The sequence below is a fragment of the Barbatula barbatula genome (assembly GCF_947034865.1).
Source record: "Barbatula barbatula genome assembly, chromosome: 19".
In the NCBI taxonomy this organism is placed as follows: domain Eukaryota; kingdom Metazoa; phylum Chordata; class Actinopteri; order Cypriniformes; family Nemacheilidae; genus Barbatula; species Barbatula barbatula.
The window spans coordinates 15812716-15836237 of record NC_136782.1 but is presented as its reverse complement, the minus strand read 5'-3'; the positions used below and the strand labels follow the sequence as shown (position 1 = coordinate 15836237).

At 40.1% G+C, this 23522-nt stretch overlaps 1 protein-coding gene across 4 annotated transcripts in view; it reads right to left on the bottom strand.

Annotated features, from left to right (window-relative positions):
* The window catches only part of nrip1a (nuclear receptor interacting protein 1a), a 28578-nt gene extending 7008 nt beyond the window's left edge, over positions 1-21570 (bottom strand). Inside the window, exon 1 of one of the 4 annotated variants that reach the window (XM_079480816.1) lies at positions 21308-21570. The gene's annotated coding sequence lies outside the window, so the exon portion shown is untranslated. Of the gene's footprint in view, positions 1-329; positions 393-787; positions 918-3154; positions 3487-21307 lie in introns of those variants that run through there. The other 3 variants (XM_079480817.1, XM_079480818.1, XM_079480819.1) reach the window with 3 other exon arrangements.
* Between the last annotated feature and the right edge of the window lie 1952 nt (positions 21571-23522).

The window sequence follows — 23522 nt, the reverse complement described above, 5'->3', positions numbered from 1 at the left end:
CAATAGGAATAGGCCACTGTATCTTACTGGCCTAATTCAAGAGGAAACACAATCCTGACAATCCTCCAACCCGTTAAATGAATAAAGAATTACTTTAACACGTATCTTTTCTTCAAGAACATGTCCGCTATCTCATGTTAACTATAGAAAACATAAGAAAGCACTAAAGACTTTAAACATTAAACATTAAATAGATTATAAAATCTTAATTAGAGCCTAACTTTATCTTAAAGTGATAGCTCACCCAAAAATATTTACACACCGAAACAATGACTGTAACCAATCAATTCTATTATATAGACACAAAGCCATTGCAAGTAAATGGGTACCGCCGTTGTTCGGTTTCCAACATTCTTCAAAATATCTTCTTTTGTGTTCTGCAGTATCTTAGTATCTACTTAAACACAGGTCTGTCTTCTTCTCTGGGTTTTGTCTTTACAAGATTATCACCATCACAGCAGACTGAAGACACTCCTGAATAAGTAACTCCCGACTGGCCTGATATAAATGGAGAGACTTTGATATCTGGAGTGGATCCTTCATTTCTCAACTGCGAGGTAGAAGATTAATTGACCCCACAAAAAAATACCAGATCATAAATTACATCCACAGTCCAGAAACTGTAATCCATTTAGGCTATTTAAAATGCATGATGAGGCAAAAGGAGCGAAACCTGCTGCATGCCCCGTTCAAAGTCAAGGTCAAACTCACTCCGCGGAGGCGATTTGAGTTGATTCAACAGCTGGCGTCCATACAAAGCATTAGGTCTTAATAAAAAGAGACAAACCTGCCCTTGCAATGTACGTTCAAACTCAGCGTCTGGCATGCTGCTTCGCTGATGGTCTCTCGGTAAAAGAAACATTGGAGATGGTTGGGCTACAGTTCCACACAATCACTGCTGTGTTATTGTTATCCACTAGTCACACACAATGGCACACCACTACGTGGAACTGCAACAACAACACATTCCTAAGATTGCGTTGGGTGACTCAGTCAATAAGGGCCACGCACCACTCTAACTAGGTCACTGTGACCTACTTCCAAACAAGCATTATGGGCATCACACATTGACGTATCCCAGCTGGGGCACACCCCATAGTTAGGGCTTTGCCAAACAGAATCTCTGAATCCTAGTAAAAGCATGAGGTTGACCTACATTAGGATGGGCTGCCCTTTCACATGAGCAAGCACAGGGAGATGCCAGTATGTTTTAAGCAGGTCAAAGGGACCCCAAGCGGACAGAAATATATGCAGATCTTTGCGTCCAACGTCACAAGACTCAAAACATAATTCCAGAGTACTGCCACCAGCAATGGTCTTGACCTTAGGCTTGTAGATTTATGACGGCAACATAATGTTAACAGGAACGCTTAGAGAAGACAAGGAAGGTTCATCTTCAACTCCGGAATCAAATGTATCTTTGTCTACGGATGGCAAAACAAATGACATGCCTAGGTAATACTGAGTGTGCTAAAGGCTGCCAAGGAAAAATGTAATTACTGCTCACGACAAGGAAACGGGAACAAACTAAATATTTGTTCTCTTAATTGACTGTTGTAAATGGCCCAGTTTCCGGGGTTGAAAATTACTTTGGGAACGTCAGCATGGGAATCGGTCCACACCCATGAAGCAGACCAAGATAATAGCTGAAAACAGTACACAAGGGGAATATTTAAGACAAAATGAAAATTGTATTTACTTGACTTAAATTTCAGTCTGGTCGTAAAGCTTTCGTATTGCCTTAATATGCGAAACCCTGAAGTGTAGAGATGAAGGTGGGTAAATGACAAGACTTTTCAATTTTGGGTGAACTGTGTTTAGGTTTATATACAAAAATCGATTCGCATTGATCCAGTGACATCACAGCAAAAGTAACTCTTCAGATCATGTTCAGAGTTTGTGCCAGTCACTATGTTAACAACATGGTCCAAGTACAGCACAACTATTGCCAGTATTACAACTATACTTTGGCAAACCAAGTCAAATACAAGAAGGGCACATGACACCTTCAAAACAAACCGAAGTAGCCACATGGGGAAGACTAGAGTAGAATATATCAATGATCGACAGACGCAATATCCAAATAAGGGGAAACCAAGTATCATGGAAGTCCAACACGAGTGCCTTAGGGGTCAAATGAAGTGCGTCATTACCCTCGCATCATATGCTTGTGTCTTCAGAGATAGCCAAGAAATATCAAAACAGACATGATCCACTTTTTCCGGGATGTGATGTCATTTAAAGTTACTGGCAATACATAGTATATTATCTTACACAACTATAAACACTAAAAAAGGTCTTGACTTTGGTAGGGTTAATATTATTTAATCATCAAGTTTTATAATGCAATCGATAATTAATGTTTGTCGGTGTGAGTTTATCACCTTGTGCTGTGACTGGCATCTTTTAAAGGGATAGTTCACCCAAACATTTTTAATTCTGTCATCATTTACTAAGCCTCTTTTCATTTCAAATCCCTACGACTATCTCTCTTCCGCAGAACTCAAAAGATCTTTTTTTTTTAAAGTTAATGACCGAACAACGGTGGTATCCATTCACTTCTATTATATGAACAAAAGCCCAATGCTGATATATTGATTGATATTTTAAATATGAAATAGATTAAATATATTATTTTGTGTTCTGCAGAAGAAAGTCATACAGGTTTTAAATGAAAAGAGGGTGAGTAAATTATGAAATTTTTGGATCACTTTAACATCAAGATAAAGTGTTAAGTATTCAGCTGGTCATGTTTGGATAAAAGTGTCTGACAAATGAATAAATGTAAATGTGATCTCTCTGGTAATGTGATGTCAGCGGCCATAAGGCAACTATCTCCAGATAAAACAAATGTACATGTTTTAATCTGTTATTATATTACTGACGTTACACCTAAGATTTGTCACAATAAAAAAATTGTTTTACATTATTTAGTACTATTTTAGTGTTTCGACTACATTAGTGCACATTCAAAGTCAACAATATAAAACAACTTCAAAGTGTAGCATTTCAAACCATTTAAAAGAATGTCACTCATATGAGCATAATATATATAGTAAATGCAAAAGCAATGCAACTTTGCAACTAAAACAAGCCCACAATACGCTCAAATATATTTCTGCCATGCTCAGGCTGATACAGTATACGATCTTACCTTCTTATGAAGCTGTGACACCAAGAACAGGTACAATGTAGTAATCAATTTGCTCTGCAGGCTGTAAGGCTCTGACTGAATACCAATACACCTCAAAAGCATCCTGCCCCTTTTCCTTCTTACTCTCTCTCTCTCTCTCTGAGTGTCTCTCTCCCGCTCTTCTGTTTCTTCGGGGTTAACACCCTTCAGTGCCCTAGTCTGACCAGCAAAGGAGAGGGCAGCGCCTTGTCCTCTAGGCAGATAACCAAGGCCACTAATCAAGCGTGCACGCACCAGGTTGGAGGATTAGAGGCTCGCTCAGAGCGACTCAGCTAAGTGCGCGAGCAACAAGGTCGCCATTAAACGTGTAGTTACCCTGTGGCTGGTCTCTCTCGCTCTCTTTATTTCCCGCCCACACACTCACCCCCTCTCACACACTCTTGTGTACGCCGCAGCCACGCCGCTAGCGCTCCGTCACACAAAACACACACACCCTCAAGCGTAGCCTCTTTATACACCCTCACATACTCTCACGTACACACGCCCACAGACGGGCCCACTCTCTGCCGAACGGGGATAATTCATCATATTTTACAACAACGTCTTTCTAACTCAGCTGAGTGATATTGCATCCTGGCAGCGTGACAAGAACGAGGCACGGCCCCTCCGACAGCCTGTGTTTTTTGGCATACACAGCCACACACTCGCTTTTATAGTATGAATGTGTGTGTGTGTGTGTGTTTGTGTGTGAATTGGAGCAGAGACCGGTTGTGGGTCTGTGATGGCTGAAAGAGCAAAGCCAAGCTGAGATGCATCAGCAGGCGAGACCTTATAGAATTTCTTCTTTCTTTTTCTTCTTTTTATTAACAGAGGAAAGTCTAACCGATGGCTGGCCGGTGCAGCAAATGATCTGGAGAGAAAGGGCTCATTTGGATCATTAGTTTAGCTGCACATGCACCGTGCCATTTTTAAGGTGCTGACATGAAGAAACATACAGTCATTAGCCTAGTGCCTTTAAATCCCAGCTGTTGTTTTAGTATGTATACATATAAGAGTACAAGCATGTTTCACTTGTTCTTCATTCCATGGGCATAAAAATGAACCTGGACTGAGAGTTTCAATCAAAAGCTCATCGATGCTGATGTGGTCACCGATATATTGTGCACCCCATCATGCAGTCAAAGGTGACGTTTTCAAGTGCTATTTAAACAGCTCTCTTAAACACACACCCTTCTTTAACTGGTCATCGAATGGATAACCCCGCCCCCAAACTCGGTTGAGTCAATATATACAGCACGCAAGGTAAATAGAGGTGAAAAACATAAATCAGACAGAACAGCATTAGACGGAAATATAGCAAATGCAATGTCTGCTGCATATAATTATGTACCTCACCCAGGACACCATTATGTCCATAATGAGCATCATTAGGAGCTCAGCAGAAGAAATATGACATGCAAATGAGAACCCAAATAAAAGCTAGACAACCCACAGGAACTCACTGCCTCACATTTTGATGTTTTCGACAGGCCGGGGATTAACGCAACGTGCGCGTGTCTGTGTGGTGGCGAGGATGCGGTGCCATTAGTCTACCCTTGACACAGTGACATCAAGCCGCTGTCATGTGACACTCTGTCATTGGCCACCTGGCAGATCCTCCACCTTCTCACGACCTCATCCTCTAGTGACCCGAGGCTCTGGGCCCGGCCCGTCAAGCCCCTCCCTCCCTCCGCTCCCCCAGCCGCGGGAAGGTCGAACGGGTCACAGTGTCCTCATCTGTAATCCGCTGCCATTCGTCAGCAGTTGAGGCCGGAGGAGGCAGCCTCGCTACGAGGGGAGAATGCCCAATTAGGCAGCTGTCACACAAAGCAGAGGCTGCAGAAAGAGAGCGAGGGAGAGAGAGAGAAGGCCGAGGGAAAAATCATCCCCTCCTGTTTGTGGAGAGGACAAGCAGCTGCGGGTGCCAATTACAGTGATATGTTAACCATTTCCACCCTAGAGCAAAGGGAGAAGGGAACCAGGCGCTCTAAGCCTTACTTTGTCTCCCGGTGGAATTCCACTGGTGGGGTCTGTGTTTACAACCGCTGTCACATTTGGCTGAGAAACTTGACTCAAATTATGGCACCTCCACTGGTAATAGTGTCGAGATGGAAATTGCAACCTCATATTTCTTTTAGCTGTGTACGTTTGCGTTCCACGCTGTTAACAATATATCAAGTCTTTCTGTAACACTTTCAAGTAAGGATGCATACAAGCAGCAAAATATTCTAGTACAGACATGTAGCAGCAAGGGACAATCAGGAAAATACAGTAATTCCATTGAACTAGAAATGTGTCCGTACAAAATTCAAAATAAAAGTCATTCAACTTTAATAAACATAGTTAATATAAACTTAATCAATAATCAGAAGAATCAAATAATTTAAGGTAATCCTTTTTTAACAATGTACCATCCAATAATGATCGTAATTGAAAGCACTTCTGCAGCCTGTTGCTATGGTTACCTCCTTAGGCTTACATTGCTTTTGTTTGTAAACATCCATTTAGCAGCAGGTGACAATACATTAGAGCCCTGTAAAACGGTGCTATGTGGAAAAAAAGGATTCTCCACCCAAAAATGAAAATTCTGTCTTCATTTACTCACCCACAAGTTGGTCCAAACCCGTATAAACTTCTTTGTTATGATGAAGACGAAAGATATTTGGAAAAATGTTAGAAACTGACATTTCTGGGACATCATTGACTGCCATAGTAGGAAAAATCATTACATAGTTTTTTTGTTTGTTTATTTTGTTAAGAACAAAATGAGTTATTTTGAAGAATGTAGGAAAGCAAACAGTTATAACTACCATTTAAATTGTTCCTACTATGATGTACCTTAAATGTCTGTTGCTTACATTTTTCCAAATATCTTTCATTCTGATCAACAGGACAAAGATATGTATGCAGGTTTGGAACAACCGTTGGAGTGGGGGGTAGGAGTAATTCCATAAAAAAAGACATAAAAAACTATAATTCACTATAATATAATTCACGACAGAAGTTTAATTTTTGGATGGAGTATCCTATTAATTAGACGGATCAGACGGTCTACATAAAGTCTATCCCACGCGGCACAACCACCACAGCGGGTTATCTCCTAAGTTAAAACCAAAAAGAGATAACCCAGCTGTGAGTCTTCATCAACCCAAAGAGACCCAAGGGGATCATTGTCTCGTACCTCAGAGAACTCAGGTTAGTCTTCTTTTACGTCACAATCTCCTCCTGTTCTCGTGCCCTAGAAAGAGCAGGCAAGCACAGTTACCGAACGCTACAAGTTTAATCAGAGATGAATTAGGCACTGGAAGGCAGCAGGAGCTGACTCCAGGCTGAATAATCACTCCTTTTCTTAATTAAATGATTGAAGAAAAGCCAGCACATTAAAGGGAAGACGGTGCCTGGGTCTCCTGCCTTTTCCCAAGATGAGAGAGAAGTTATTAACACAGTAAAGTCTTTGCAGTCATCAGAGCCAAATGCATGTATCCAGGGGAAGAGGGCAAGAGAATTCAAGGATGTGACAGACTATGATGGAGTTGAATGCTTAATGGCAAAGTACACAAAGCTCCAACTCATAATACTGAAGAAGAAATTGGCCAAGTTATGAAGCTTCGAAATATAAATATATAGACATTAGGCAACAGCCAGCCTGTTATTTATGCATTAGTACTGGCCATTAAAGAACCCATAACATTTGACTGCTATTACTAATGTGAAAGCAACTCTAAACTACCAAACTAAGCCGTTCCATTTAAAAAAACATATGGGACTATGTGTTTCATATAAAAGCATATCAACACATAATAATAAACACTCATCTTGGTCTTTTTTTTGCATAAGCATAAATACACAAATCCCTGTCTGCTATTTCAAGAGATTGTGCTCATATTTCTAAAGAACCAGCGATTTAGCAACTATACACCTTTGTGGTGTTTTGATAAGTTCAATAGGAGTGCAAGTGACAGTTGACATCCTGACACATGACATCAGTACGCCACAGGTAAAACCTGGTTTCCAGGGAAATCAAAGACATCTTCTTCATTCGTAAACAGTTTTACTTTGTGAAAGGCTCCCTTGAGCTGCTTATGCAAGTCATAGTTGTAGACTACAATGAAACAGTTATAATATCATACGTCTGACTAGTGGTGTACACTTACAAAATACCATTCTTTGAAGTACCATGAAGTCTATGAATAAACATAGTCATGCCGTACCCAAGGTATGCTTAATAGTGACCCACTTTATTCCTCAAGTTATAAAATGTAAGATTTTTCCCAATAACCATGTTTATATTTTCATATGCTTAAATCAAATGGACTTACGGTGCATTTAAGCTAATAGGTTTTTATCAGTACGTGTGCTTCCTGGGAGTCGAACCCACAACCACTGCACTGCCAACGCAGCACTCTTTGGAACACCAAACCAGTCTTTTTTTTCTGATCACCATAGAAACGAGTTACATAAAATATGCAGTCAACTCCCCCTGAGCATTTAGTTGTAGGTCTCCACAGCACATGAGCTCTTTATGTACCTCCAACCACCCCTTCCATGTTCCTGGTCTGCTCTCTGTTACTGTGGTCCGTTCCCAAAAGAGCTGACAGTAAACTTTCCATCGGTTTGACTTAAATAATAATAAGCACTTTTGAAGGACTTGAAAAAGACAAAAGTAATGAACGCAACTCGGGGGGGGGGGATAGTTGTCCTGACACAGACGGATGGACATGGCCAAGCCGGTCAGTCCTGCAATCGCTAATGAGCAGAAATGAAGTGGGATTAAAAACTTAATGGCGGGGTGATAACAGTGCGAGTCGCACAGCTACACGAGTCAGCTAACTTTTGACAGGACTGTCTCTTTAAAAGCAACGTTTACATAGTCGCTCTATCGCCTTGGCATCATTTCTGATTTGTCTGCTTATTTATCGAGTTTCAAACCGTATCAGAAAAATGATCAAACTATAGCATTTACTTTGTCATGTCAATCTATCAACAATTATTTGTTGTTAAAGAAACAGTGAGTAAGGCTTTTAAGTAAGTGGGCGAGTTAATAAAACGGGTTTAATTTTTTAAAAGCTATTCCTTTAACATACGCAAATTCTTAATCAAAATAATCCCAACATCTTCAATATGTCGGAAAACGTAACGGTACGCCATCTCAATATTCGGAGTGCTTTGTACGCATCAAATAAAAGCCATTTAAAGACCCGAAACAGGGCAGAATTTAAAAGTGCATTCATTTTGGAGCCCGGTTCGAGATAAACCGTACTTAAGTCAAATAAAACCCTCTGACGTGACAAACGGCCCTACTGAGAGGCAGCCAAAGAACAGCATGTCTCGAGTTGTCGGCAATTGGAAGAGATGAGTAAAAACGCTTGAGCAAATGAGGTCCTGGCTGTACTCACACGGAGCAAAGTGAACTGTTTACTCCGAGCACACAAGGGAAGATGACTTTTACTGCAACTCCATCTTCCTTCCCTTCCCCCACTTTCTCTCTCTCTCTCTCTCTCTCTCTCTGTAACACACACTCTTTTTCCCTCTCTCTCTGAAGTGAGTAAATGTCAGAGGGTGAGCTCGCGTGACCTTGAGTCGCGTCAGAAGCACAGCGAGGGTCGTGCTGCCTGCAGGCGTCCTTGAACTGCATCTGCAAGACAAAAATCCCTTCACGCTACAGTGATAGATATCTCAAATATCCTGCCTTTCTCCGACGGCTGCCTGCGTTATCAGTTCCTTTGATGAAAAATTTCATAGAGGCTGTGTACCTCTAACCTCACGCCACAGCCGAATTGCGCAGTTATCTGCTCGCCTGGCCTGAGATACGATTTGCAATATGAAGGCAGTGCTTCAACTAAGACACTGATTCTCGAGCTGGAGTACATCTTACTCAGAGGGGACTTGGTTTTACTTTATTAAATGTATAAAACAGATTGTATGACATAAATATTATGGCTGTCGAATAAAATACGTTTTATATTAAGTAAACAAGGTAACACTTTTACATTGAGATTGTATTCAGTAACATTAGTTACTACATTAGTTTACAAACTTACATTGGAAAATATTTGTTTATTGCATTGATTCATAGAGTGAATATTGATTTGAGCATTTATGAATACATTTTAAAGTAACATTGTAACCGTTTTCATTAGATAATGTACAATTAACAAAAAAGCTAACATTAAAAGCTGAACAAATGTATTGATCAACATTAGCTGATGTTTGCTTATGTGTTAACTAATTCTAACATATACAACCTTCTGCTACCGTCAACAAAACGTATGTGAATATATATCATTTTATGTGGACCACACTCACAGTGAGTTTTTTAATCCACAGTAAATTGGTATTAGTTTAAAAAATGACAGAAATGCAATGTTATATACATAACTATGTTTTGTACAGAGGTGTATAAAGATCTTACATAACGAAGCAATATGTTTTTATTACCTTAGAAATACACCGCGGGTCAACCTCACCACTAGATGCCATTAAATTTCACACACTAGACCATTGACTAATATTAAAAATGTAAAATAAACACACATTGAGTCTTACGATGAGGCTACAAAAAAGATTGAGGACACTAAGAGATGAGATTGTCAACCGTAAAAGGAGGTCAGATTGCTGATGCCCACTGCTATAGTGTTACATTAACTGAAACATCATGCCAAGCTATGCTTTGCAACTAAGTAAAATGTACACCATTTTATGTAATTACACACCACCTGGCATGGCACAAACTAATAGGAGCGCAACTGCACTAACACTTCGTAGACGTGCACCTAAAATAGGGGGCCTTTTTCTGGGAGGTCAAAAACAGGGTTGATACAAGCAGAATTTTTACGACGTGAATGATGACAGCTTCTCAGAGACCCGGGCCCCCTTCCGAGGAAGTAGAGTTGCCCCCTCGGCAGATGAAACGCTACACCCTGCCAACCCCGGCCACGCTGGGGCCCAGCTGTTCTTGTCGTGCACTTGGGTGTGCTTTGCCCCGCATGGAGCGGTTTTTAGTTTAACCTCAAGAGGGTGATCAGGAGGGGACGGAATCCAGTGTTGATCTTCATCCCTGTCCGGAATGGCTAAAAACATGTTGGCAGATATCTTTTCTGAAAATACTACTCATTCAGATTGGCTTGCGTAGGCTCTGCTTTATAAACTCATCTATAATTATGCATCTGAAAGACGCTTCTCTCCGACGTTGGATGGAAGGGATACGTTTTATCACTTCATGCAATTACTGGGAATCAAGCCCACAACCTTGGCATCACATTCTACGCATTTTAGCATTAAGAATGCCAGGACTCAGCAGGGTGCTCGCACACATTTAACTTTGACAACACTTAAGTGCAGGTACACCGTGAAAGATGTGAAAAATGTAGCTTGTTAATGTAAAATCTGGCCAAAGCATTAAAAAGAATCATTGTTCTTAAAACGATAGTTCACCCAAAAATAAAAATTCTGTCATCATTTACTCACCCCTTGTCATTTCAAACATGTATAACTTTCTTTCTTTCACAGAACACAAATGAAAATACTTCTGAAGAAATGCCAGGGGGCTGATAAGGATAACCTCTGAGATCAGAGGTTGTGTTCATGGATAAAAAGCAAGGCCGGTTGGCTAGTCTGTCTACTCCTGTAAGCCTAAGAGGAGTAGCCCACAGGCCATAAGAAGTGAGCAAGGAAATCGTTTTTACGATATAAGCGAACATGAAAGATTCATGAAATGGCATGCACTTTAGAAATCTTAATAGTCAGATAACAAGTGCATAAAAAGGGCTCCAACCACATATTCAAGGTTATTTATTGTTATATCACCTGCATGCATATATTGTGAATATTTCATATATTGCATGGCCCTAGAGATCTATTCACACTGTAGAAATTCATAATTTACATGAAGCATAACCTTCCTGATTTCCACAAGAATATTCCACTCCAAGCGCTGGAATCTTAGTTTATAGGACCTTGTTTTCAGCTGGTGAAAATAGGTCACACAGTCTTCCACTTTCTTAACTGGACAAAAGAAAAGTTCAACACAGTCTTATCACACAACTCAGCAGAGACCACCTTAATTAACCCCAGCGAAGAGAGATCAAGCTCTCATATTGCCAGATGTGCTTTCTAGCTCTTATCAGGTGGCATGTATGTGAGACAGGCTGATCTTAATTAAATACTGCTCCTATCCAAAGGCTATGCGGCACATTCGTTTTTACTCACTTCACGGCTGCCTTCTCTATTCAAGGAGGAGATTATTTCAGCGGCTAATGGTGAAAGACTTTAAAAATCCCTTGCCTTATTAAGTAACATATTGTGCCTCGTGCTATCTTAAGCAAATGGTTTCGCTGGAACAAGCTAGAATTCGAGGCGGGGACCTAACACCACAGCGGTGGCTGTGACAGGTTACCCCGAATCGGTTCTATATGTTGATATACTTGTTAGGTGGCAAATGGTGCTTGTTGCATTTCTCAATTCCCAGTCGACAACATTAGCATCTCTTGACGCATGACCATAATTTAAACTTGTGTTATTATTTACTCACTCTTCCAAATCTGTATTTCCGTGAAAAGTAGAACACAAAAGAATTTCTGACTTATGCGCTGTATCCATAAAATGGAAGTGGATGGGAAAACTGATTTTGTTGTTTATGCATGCGAGAAAGTCATAGGTTTGGCATGCCAAGAGTGAGTAAATAATGACAGAGAAATAACAGAATTTTTGGGCAACTATGTTTTGTGTAAACAATAGAATTTTATAGTTTTATTTAATTAACACTGCATATAGGAATTTATAGTCTGTCTGATATTTGACCTGTGTTTTGACTTGCATAACCTTATATGTTTTGCTTATAGTCAATGTTTTCTTGTACAGCTGCTTTGTAACGTTGAAAATTGTAAAAAGCGCGATATAAATAAAGCTGACTTGACTTGACAATAGTTTATTTGCTTATTCCTTACTGTTGTCAACCCTAGTATTATTTTTACTGAAGTACCATAGCTAAACGGTAACATTTGCGAACACTTTCTGTCATTAGAAAGGTTACTAGTGTACCAATAACTGCAGAAACTATGGTACTTTGGAGGAAAGGGACATACTGGCTCCATGTAAATAACAAGCTGGTGTAAAAATAGACTTTTGTGCGCTGGAAAATGTTCTGGCCTACGTGTGCTTTGTGCCTTTCACATACCTTCCAGCCTGCGAACAGCCCGCCGAACCCTCACCCGACCTTCAGCCGAGAGAGGCAAACAGGGTTGACCTGCCACAAAACTTTCCCGGCTGGATGATAAGCGCTTGTTTAATTATATTCATCTACATGGATCTGACATTGTTGCAGGATGATGTCAGAGCTCAGCAAGGTTAGCAGAGCTGAAAGTGGATGGGAATGTTTTAAAGCCTCCCACTGCAGCACTTTGCAGGCAGCAACTTTATTTTCTGCTTTGCTCCACGAGCACAGAGGGCAGCTTCACTATCCGCTGTTATCGAGGGCGTGCAAGGGCATCTGCCGAACGCAGGCAAAGTGGCTGAGATAGTTCCGAGAGATTTCTTTAAAGAGAAATAAATGTCACTCAGATGTGAAATATGACTAGCTAATACTGTTTGCTAATAAAGTCGCAATATCATCTGTTTTTAGTAGCAAACGGCTTATCTGCTGAAGTATGAAATGTAAGTAAAAAAGAAAAATCACAATAATGATAAAGTGAAACGTCAGTTGCCTTTTGGCTATCTACATAAAGGGCATATGCATGTTTACATGACAACAGCGGGCACTGTGAAGTGATCACTCAAAGGCAGGTCAATTCCCTTTGATAGATAGGTTTACGTGTGCGTGCACCTCAGGGGGAAGAGTGCACAGGGGCGCTATAAAACATCTTTAATGGCTGAACCGGGTGCTGGGCCAGTCTTCATCTCATTTACAGGCAACTTGGATGTTTTATCACCTTCAGCTCTCCTTGCTTGCCTTGCCGCCCACACCAAGCGAGCAGAAGGATGAGCAGACCCGAACGCGAATTATATCATTGCCCTTATTTACGCCATTCAAATGTTTTCAGGTCATCTGTAATCTCCTTATAATCAGCGAGGTCAAACCACAAAAAGTCCATATCGTTTCAAAGAGCAGGCCGGCTGAATCAGACACGTCTAACTACGAGTGTCAGGCGCTAACCGCAGTTGCAGAGGCAAAAAATTGGCACATAAAAGCTCAAAATTGTCAAGACTGCTGTGCATAATGAGGGTTAACTGAACCCTTTCTGAAATTGTGTCACTGCAGTTGACCCCAGTCGTGGTCTGGTTTGCACGGGTCATGTCGACGCTTATCAAAAGGGTATTAAGGTCATAACTGTCATTTTAGATTAACGTAAATCCCCCTAGAATCGCTTTGAAAACAGACTGATTTGCCTGCGAGTGCACTCTCAGAGCAAGTTAACCCACCTTACGCAACAAACGCTGCTTGTGAGATCACACTGGACTAAGATCTTGTGTCTTTACGTCAAAATCTAGATGAAAAATGTCTATAGACAGATTGAACAATAAGGTTGTGCTATCAGCAAGATTTAACAATGCAACAAGTAGCCTCTATTATATGCACTTTGGCCCAAATAATTCCACCATAGCTTAGCAGTTCTGATATTGTGTTCCAGTTCCTTTTTGCTGATGCCACAAATGAAGGCAGCACTCTGCAAAAAAAGTTACCACGAGGTCTGAGGTACAAACATCTGCCATTAAAGTTTTCAGTGGCAGGGTTTAAAAAAACCTTTCTTTTAATGACGCTGTGGGATAGGTGTTTGATGGTGGGATACGTCATCATCAGACATAATTATATTTTTTCTGCCTTAGGCTCCTGGCATTCTGATATCTAGCCTGTCATTATGCAAGCCAGTGTGATATACATTAAGAAAAAGGGGTAGAAACCACTAAGGCTTGGCAATATATCAAATGTTGGATATTACCATGATAATTGTGCTGCTGAATATATAGAATTACAGAATATAATATTGTTGAAAATTAAGATTAATGTGCCAAAGATGGCACTTAGTAGAACCTTCCCCTTGTAGGTCTCTCAAGCAGCGCAAAACAGAGTATCAAAACATACAGAATCATGTTTTTAGGGGGAAAAGGAATATCTCTCCTAATTATTCCAGAGCAAAAGCAAAAATATATATCAAGCATCGTCAAAGTGTAAAAAGATATTAAGATATCAAATTGTAGGTATAGACCATTTTGGAAAACTTAAACAATGCTGGTCCAGAAGAACTTCCTGTTTCAGTTTTTTAACACTGCACAAATGTTTGAAAAAATGCAACCAACAGAACATTTATATCCAAATCAAAATGTAAGATATGGATGTTAGATTCACAAAATAAAATAAAAATTAATCAAGTTTACATCCTGTAGATGGACACAAAAGAATACCGTCCTAGCCTCACAATATCCAGATTTGGTCTGACCAACTTTGAATGTTAGTTAAATCTTTGTAAAAATGGCAGACATGAATAAATAAGCTAAAAATAAGATTTAGATAAAAAATCCATAGCTCAAACCCAAAACCCACACAAAATATTATGATCATGATTTTCCTCCCAATTATCTTACAAAAGGATATTGGGTGTGCTTTGACAGTCTAACTGTTAGACTCTAACACAAAGCTTTCTTCCCAAAGCCTTGTTTTTCCCTTGGCTTCAGTTCATTATTAACCCAAATCACTGGCCAGGGAAAGATCATGTGTCCTGACCTGACAAAACAGCTTATTAAACCGTGCTTGACCTTGGTGTGACTCTTAAAGTGGATGTCAACCTTGAACTGCAGATGACAGACCACAGTCAAACGCCCTTAATTCACTCAACGCAGCCGGCAGGATCAGGTTTCGGGGCTCATTATTGGAGATACCCACTAAAAATAAACCAATGAACAGTAAAGTGCTGTTCCAAATCAGCCTGCATGATAATTATCTCAGCCTAGTGGGAAACAATCTGGCCCTCTGGGTCAGGTCCGAGGCCGCACGCAAGGGCAATGATACTTCAACGGTTTGACCAGGACACGGCTGCCGCTTCCAGTCTCACCGAGCCTCTCTCTTTAATATGCACCATTTGGGGGAAGGGTAACGAATGTTCAGATTTACCGATGACTATCAAATGAAAAAAACATCTGCTCCTCTGTGATGGATGAGGTGACACATTTTGTTCAAAGAGTGAGGGTGGCAATAAAACCTCTAACAAAACAAAACGAAAAGCACAAATGACCAAAACAAAAAGATTACACCTCTATAGCAGAGCAAGAATTAACATATCAAAGTGGCACAGTACTGTAATGTTTACCCAGCTGTCCCTGGTCTTTCCAACACCGCGGATTCCTTCCACAGTCCAAACAGGGAGGGCAACCAGACTATGGCAAAAAAACGTTCAAGCTGAACTCAACAAAAAAGCATCCCCCGGGTAACAGCATGAACTGCACACCCCGCTACGTGTTATGGAGGGGTGAATGCTGTTGCCCGGTAACAGATTAGCCTAGTTTATGCTTTAGTACGGTGGATCCTCTGGCCAGTGCCATTTGCTCTCGGCCAAAGGTCTTTCCAACGCTAAATAGGCCTTGACCATGAACTGACTGGCTCTTAAAATATTCACAAAAGCATGTCTGCGGTGTACATAACACCATATCAGAATCATATAAACACATTAGTTAAGAACAACAGGGCAGGTTTCCTTGCAACTTGCTAATGATGACAACCCCATATCTGTTGAGGATACTTTTGACTTCATTTAAGCATTTACCCCCTTACATCAGTGCTATGAACATGTTTGGTAGCTCATCTCAGGAGTCTTTTTAAGAAAAAATTACCTTCCAAACACTTCCAAAATTAAATGGATAGCTAGCCCAAAATCACAACAATCTGCATAACATTCTTTCTTCTGCAGAACACAAAAGAATATATTTTGAAGAACGTCTATCAACCAAACAACATTGAGTTCACACGAAATGGACAAAAAACACTATCTTCTAAAAAATATCTTCTTTTGTGTTCCACGGATAACACAAAGTCATAAGGGTGACTACACAATCTTCATTTTTGAGTGAACTATTCCTTTTAAATCAAGACCTTCAAGGAGAAAACTGAACTATATCTAGGGTCCAGAAAAAGACTTTGAGATAAGCTGTTTTGACTTGGGCTAACAAGCAATCGACTTAGGAGAACACCCTTGCAATCACAAAGAAAGCAACATGTTACAAACTACTCTGAACACCATTTACTCATTATGTTCAAGCTCAAAAATATGGAGTTTTGCACAGACAAATACCACTTACATTGTCTTTGTAAACTATAAAGACCTCTTACCATCTCGTCTAATGTAATCTGTGTGAATTGTTTTTATTTTGGTACACCTAATATGGTTCACTCACTTTTAGCAACAACAGCCATGGTACTTGACACTAAAATGAGTTTGTAATACTAGAATATATTGAATGTCTTTAATAATATTCTTCTTTAGAATGATCGAACACAGTGTTCCCTTGGCCATAATAGGTTGGGACTAGCTGTGAGTCCCATTTGGTAAAAAAAAGAATGTCCGTTAGGAAATAAATCCAAATTCAACATATACAAAGGCCCATACTCTGTAATACAAGCAGACAGGATTTACATTTTAAAACCATGACACCATAATGTTTTTTCGCTGTTTGATATAGATTAGCAGCTAATGAATTTTTTTAATTAACTGCTAAGAAACACATTAAAGGTCTAAGTTCACACTGTGCATTATTGTCCTGATGTGCGCATCTCGAGCTGTCTTCATCTCTTAGAGCAGATTGTTCTTATTTCAGATCTTATCAAACCTGGTACACAAAATTTAGACTGAAAAATAACCAGTGGTACCACACGGCTTCTTTGAAACCTCACCGCACTGGACAGAAACTGTTAGACAACGGTCTCGACCACAAAGACTCTGGGATGGAAACCGAAAAAGTATACTCGCCTGCCATGATCCTAAAATGTGGTTACAGTGATTCTTGCACCTAACCTCGTTTCACGTTCCTCTCAGCGTGCCGATAAATCCATTACCTCTGCCTCACGTCCACTGCACATACTGCTGTCCCCTCTCGCCATATATCAATCTCCTCAGTCATTCATAAATTCTAAAAATCCCCTTTTAGTTAATTGCAGGACCAATTTAATTTCTAAAAAAGCCCCCGAACACCAAGTTTAATGAAGTAGGAATACGTCTCCCACAGACTGCGCCGCTCTGCCGCGGTGGCTGGTGTGAGTGGATGAACAGTGAAAGATTCTTGCATTAGAGGCATATAATTATGTGAGGGTGAGGCACTTCACAGCCTCCGCTTATTGTAGCAGACACAATGCCCTTGCCTGAGCTCTGTAGGCTCCAGAAAGGACAAGCAACTAAGTTGTGAAGGACAATTCCCCCTAATAGGGTATCACTGCGGCGGCCTTGGACTCCGAATTCTCTGCTCGACAGGGGACATACATCAATCCGTCAGCCCAGCCACAGACAGCCCTCTAACCTTCAAAAGTCTCAAGATCGGTGAGGAATGATTGGCATTCCAGTGAGCCACTTTTCTCAGTGGACTTTGCTTCGTATAACCAAAGGAAGTTAAATTAAGACACCATTGAATAACAGTCTTAAGTCCAATTTAACCATCGCCCCACTTTGTCCTCTTAAGCCTTCAATTATGCTGATCCTACCACACGGTGACCTGCAAAAACCTTTATCCCTACAGCCATTAAAGCTGTCTAGAGACATGCCGATCAGCTGGTATGTATGGCTGATATATATTTTAAATGATCAGCTACCGCTATGCATTTGTCACATCGATTACTACAGATCAATAAGACAGATGACCGATATTTTGGACCGATATGTATGTAAAATATGTACAAAATTAAGAATAACAAAGAGATCTGACAAAAACATTGACTAAAAATCTTGGTTACTACAGGTTTACTATAGTAACACCCTGGTAAACCGTAAGGACAGAAAGAAGCAATTCTCATCAGAGAGTATGCCCTCCACTTGATGCAGTCGCTCTTTACAAATTGGCTTTGAAAATGACCGATGACGATAATCATAAAAAAGCTTAATAGATAGATAATAGATTGTGTGTTCAAACAAATTATAATGGTTTAAAAGGTGTTTGTGTGATATTTAGGAGGATCTATTAAAAGAAATGCAATCTAATACACATAACTATGTCTTCAGAGGTGCATTAAGACCTTACATAATATAGCGCTATGTTTTTATTACCTTAGAATGAGCTATTTCTATCTTCAGTACTTACACCGCAGGTCCCCTTACATGGAATTTGCCATGTTGTTTCTACAGTAGCCCCAAACGGACAAACTCTACAGAACACGTTTGGTAAATTTGTTGTCTCCTTCGGCAGAGAAATGAAAACGAGAGACATCTTAGTCCTGTGTCAGCCACCGTAGTTCTGCGAAAGAAAGGGGTGGATTGAGCCGTTTGTTGCAATACGCAACCTCGCCGCTAGAAAATCTTTTTCAATTCTTTATTACAAATTCAGACACTAATCAAATACAGATTTTTCCTACACAGTAATCAAACCAAATTTGATCCATCTTTATTCCAAAATGGCAAAAATTGCAGAGTCCTATGTATTGGCATGTTTAGTAGGCATGTTGTCCACTAGTGTTTACTAGAAAACCTGGTGAAGACCCACTTAGGGGAAAAATGAAATTCAACAGTTCTGCACTAAAACTAAAACAAACCAGTTGCTTTTCATATCTAATTCAGCCGTTTCCTTCTCTAATTTGACCATTCTTATCCAACAAAAGCTGCAAATACACCAAACTGTGTGTGTATGCCAATATGGCAACGCTACGAAAATCTTAATGATCTTAACTAAGTTTTAACACAAAGTCAAGAATAGCTGGCACATGTGCCATAAATCGCATACCTAACATTGGCCTACTCTATAAAAACATCACTGATACACATCGCTCCCCTAGGTCTGACATTTCTATTCTACAGATGGAAAAATCATTTCTGTGGTGCACTGCTGACAGATGAGCTGGCACACCGAGACATGATTTAAGATGCTTCTTTTCCTCTTGCCCTCCACTTTTGCTTACGCCATTAGTTTAATACAAGACTCTTTGCTTGCATTTGTCTTTTTTTTACCACGCCCCCCTCCACGGACCAAAACACGAGCCAATTTAAGAGGCACTGTAAATGTCTTCTTAAAAGCTGCTGCAGTGCTGAGATCTCTGCTAGCGTGCTATCATTGATCCCTGATGTTTACAAGATCACGTTCAGCCGGTCGTCTCCTCAACAAGCCTGTGCTAGCGTGTGCACCTCTCCTCCTGATTTATCTGACCCCGGTCTGTGAGTGCACAGGCTGTAATTTTTTGCAAACTATGAATAATGTACTTCAATCTCCATTATGGACAATCAATTATAGGTTATGATTGAGGGGCGTGGTGACCTCCTGTCCAGTAGATGAAGCTGTCATTATCCGATGAACAATGAACGCCTTCGATCCGCAGACACCCATACACACATACACATCACATTTTTACTCCATCCTTCCATTTCCTCATCCTGCATTTCTTTGAATGGCCTTAACCGTTTCACCCTGTGCAAAACGACAGGAGTATTACGGTTTCCCTCTGTCAAGTGCCTTCTCCGAAATGGTCAATGTCCAGTGACCAGAGATTCGTAATTCAATTTATAAATATCATAAACTGGGAGCGTAATAATAATACGGAACAAAGGCAACAGAGCAGGAGTTTGCAAACATTTTTGCGGGACTATGTGAACATTTGGGCAATTGACTAAATACAAAAAAGACAAATTGGCTCTAAAAGCAGAAACCTTCAGCTGACTTCTTCAGTTAAACATTATCTGAAGTGTTGGTGTATTCATATCTTACAGCAATGTTAACAATAAGGAATGTTATACGAATTCACTTTCAAATACAGAAACCATGACTCACAACACAAATAATATCATTAACTAGTCGACATAACTATTTTTTACTACTTCTCTGACATTATTGCTAACAAAAGCTTATTTCAGAGCTATTTAAGAAGACATATTTTATAAAACAAATCATACAAGTTTGGAAAGAACATTGAAGTAATGGCTGTGGGCAGTAAGACTTGCTGTTTACATGTCAACGTGATCTTAAGCAAGCCCTTTCTCCTGAAATGCAAACATTTGAAACTTTTCAGCCCAGAAGAAACAAAGACCCGATGTAGAGAGATAACACTTTTGATTCGGTTACTCTTTACAAGAACATCAACATTTACACAGCTGGACGTATTCATATCCTAATAAAGGCAAAGATAGTGTTCTTGCAGATTATAATACACCGTATATTTTATTCAATGCTCCATACTGTTCAAGAAGAAATATACTCATGAGTCACCTGAGCACTGTAAAGTTAGGATCCTGTAGTTAAACACATAAAATGTTAAAACGGCCCAAAGCATTATATCTAATAATACAACACGGTCGAGGTCGATCTTCATGAAGAAATGCTCCATAAATGAATCTGACCATATAATCACGCGTTTCATGTAAACTGAACAAAATATTACTTACACGTCGAATTTATAGCTGGCGAGATGCTTGTTCCTTGAAACAATATTTCAGAGCGCTTTAAAGACCTCACACAGGAATTTGAAGATTCTCTGTTAGACTAAACATAAACTATGAGGTAAGCAAGGTGTCACAGTCATTCTGTATTCACAGTCACATTAGTAATGTCTCCACACCACAGTGCTTTGCTGTACTAAACGCAGACACAAATGCACTGTTTTATCATGTGTTGTTGTGCATGTTATGTTCTTACATAGGACAATTGACAAAATTGTGTTTGCCACCACTACTGTGATTTTGTCATCATATTGTGTAACCCCACGTATTAGATAACACAACCCACATATTTGTGCAAGCCTGCTTGTACACATTCAATGGATAAAAATGACGAAGACACAAAATGGAAACGTCAGCTCCCACCACCCCATCACCAACGTGTGACATATATAACCCCCTGCCTATCTTATATACGCACAAGCCGCTACACAATAAAATGCATTGTGGATTCAGCCTTCACTGCCAGAGCGTTCATGCGATAAACCATAAATGACAACTGAAATGTAATTTTGAGATACAGACTTACCTGTTCAGATGCCGAAACAAGAGATTTCCGTGAAAATAATGGTGCATTCAGGAACTAGTCGGAAACATGCACGCGATATTCTCTTTACGATCAATTCGGTTGTAATAAAACGGAAGAGAGAATGGGGCTGGCGGCGTCTATTCCCCACATGTGCCGTTTCTATTGCTTCTCGTCCTGCAGTCGGTCGCTTGACTGAATTGTTTATTCAAGGTATCCCCGGCACCCTGCATTGCCATGTTCACTCCTCCTCCTACCCTCAGCGTGGACGCCCGACCGACTCCTCGAACGAATCGTTCTGGGGTGATTCAATCCAGCCGGCTCATAAAACGACCTAAAAAACCGAAAGGAACAAAAATGATGCTCCTCAAATTTAAACACTAGATAAGAAAAAACATTGTAATAATATAAACATTATAATCTCCTTTAAAGACATATAGGCTGGAAAATGAATGCATATTCTACTTAAACTGTTAATGTTTTACCCTTTTCATTTTGTTTGTTTGATTAAAAGTTGACGGGTCAGGTTTTATTGCGGTAGATAGTAATACATAGACAGTGTGATCATAAACAGCACAGCGGTATTTAACTTACAACTTTAAGTTAAATAAAAACATATAAGCTGAATCGCAGAGACTTCTGGGAAGTGTTTTGAGTAACGATTCGAATGATTTGGTGAAGCTGTGTCAATCGGCTGAGTGAACAACTCGTCCGAACGAACCGATTCGCCAAGATGATTCGGACTTTCCAATGCTAATGGCGCCACCTTTAAAGCCACAGCCTTACTGTACTCTCTTATGCTGTTTTTTAAATCAGATGACTTGTATGTTCACATGAACAGCACAGGGGAGGTGGTGTATACACGTGAGTCTTTGTGATTTTAGTGACTCGTGTGTTTGAGAGCTAGAGTTTAGGTACATTTTTTTCCGTTAGGCAAAAGTGTACATAAAAAGCAAATTAAAGTACTTTTAAATCAATCGTGATGCATACTGTACATCAAACAATTTACATCAAAACACTTTCAAGTGAATCTTTACACATAACTTGTTGCCAATGTTGTTATAATAAAACAAGATCAAAATCTGATTCGTCTGACCTTAAGTGAAGAGATAAATGCTCATCCTAAAGGATAAAAAAAGGTTTAATGTCGCATCATGCATGTTTCTCTATGCCTTGAGAAGTCACTGTTTTTACACCAAGTTCACACCTCCCGAGACCCCATATGACTAACCGATAGTTCTGGCTGAAGTAAACAAGCCCCACTGAGGTTACAGATGGGCTATATCCTGATGGGACGTAGCATCAGCTATCAAGTTTTTCACAGCTTTTCCTTGCATGCAAAGAGATGTTAACATCCCAGCTGCTCCCCTTTAGATACTCAATCGTCTCCTCCCAAAAGAGTCACTACTGTGTGAGATGCGAGGAAAACCTTTTGCTTGTGTGTGATGTTTCACATTTTTATGCGATTGAAGATATATGGGTATAAAGTAAAACATAATCCTTGCATACCTTATAGTAGAATTAGTAATTTTAAGAAACACCAAAAGAAAATACTTTTAGCCAAAGTAACTTACAAATGAAGAACATGCGGAGCTAACAATATAGCCGGTATGGCACTGCCAAGTTCTAAGTGCCACCTACAGTAGTACAGCAGGATGCTTCCTTTAAAGTATAATCTTGAGGTTAAATAACACATCCCAGACCAGGCAGCAGGGTTAAAAACAAAGAGACTTTGGCCCCAGCATGTGACGGTCAACATTAGGTCTGCCAGGAGACAATGACCTTTGATTCCACTGATTTCCCTTGAACTTTCAATGACCAGGAAGAGCAAAGGCTCCCTGGGCAGGCAGGTGCAAACAAGGATATGGGGTGAGAAGCACAAACTGCCGTCTCCCCTTTGGACTCAAATACAAAGGTTGCTGGTCTTGCCAAAGAGAACACCATAGAGAGAAAAATTACTGTTTAACACAATATTGACACAGTCGCTGAAAAAAGAAGCCGCCAAATGAATGCTGCCTAAGAACGCGGAAAAGAGCTTTATAAAAACAACCACGTGACAGTTTAATGTTGATTGTAGCAGCTGACAAAATAAAAGTGTCTGAAAGCGTTAATCGTGTGCGATTAACACGGCACAACAATGCTACGTGATAACTTGCGCTAACTGATGCTAAGACATGTTGAAATCTGATGATGAGGTTTTGTCATGCGTCACCGTGTT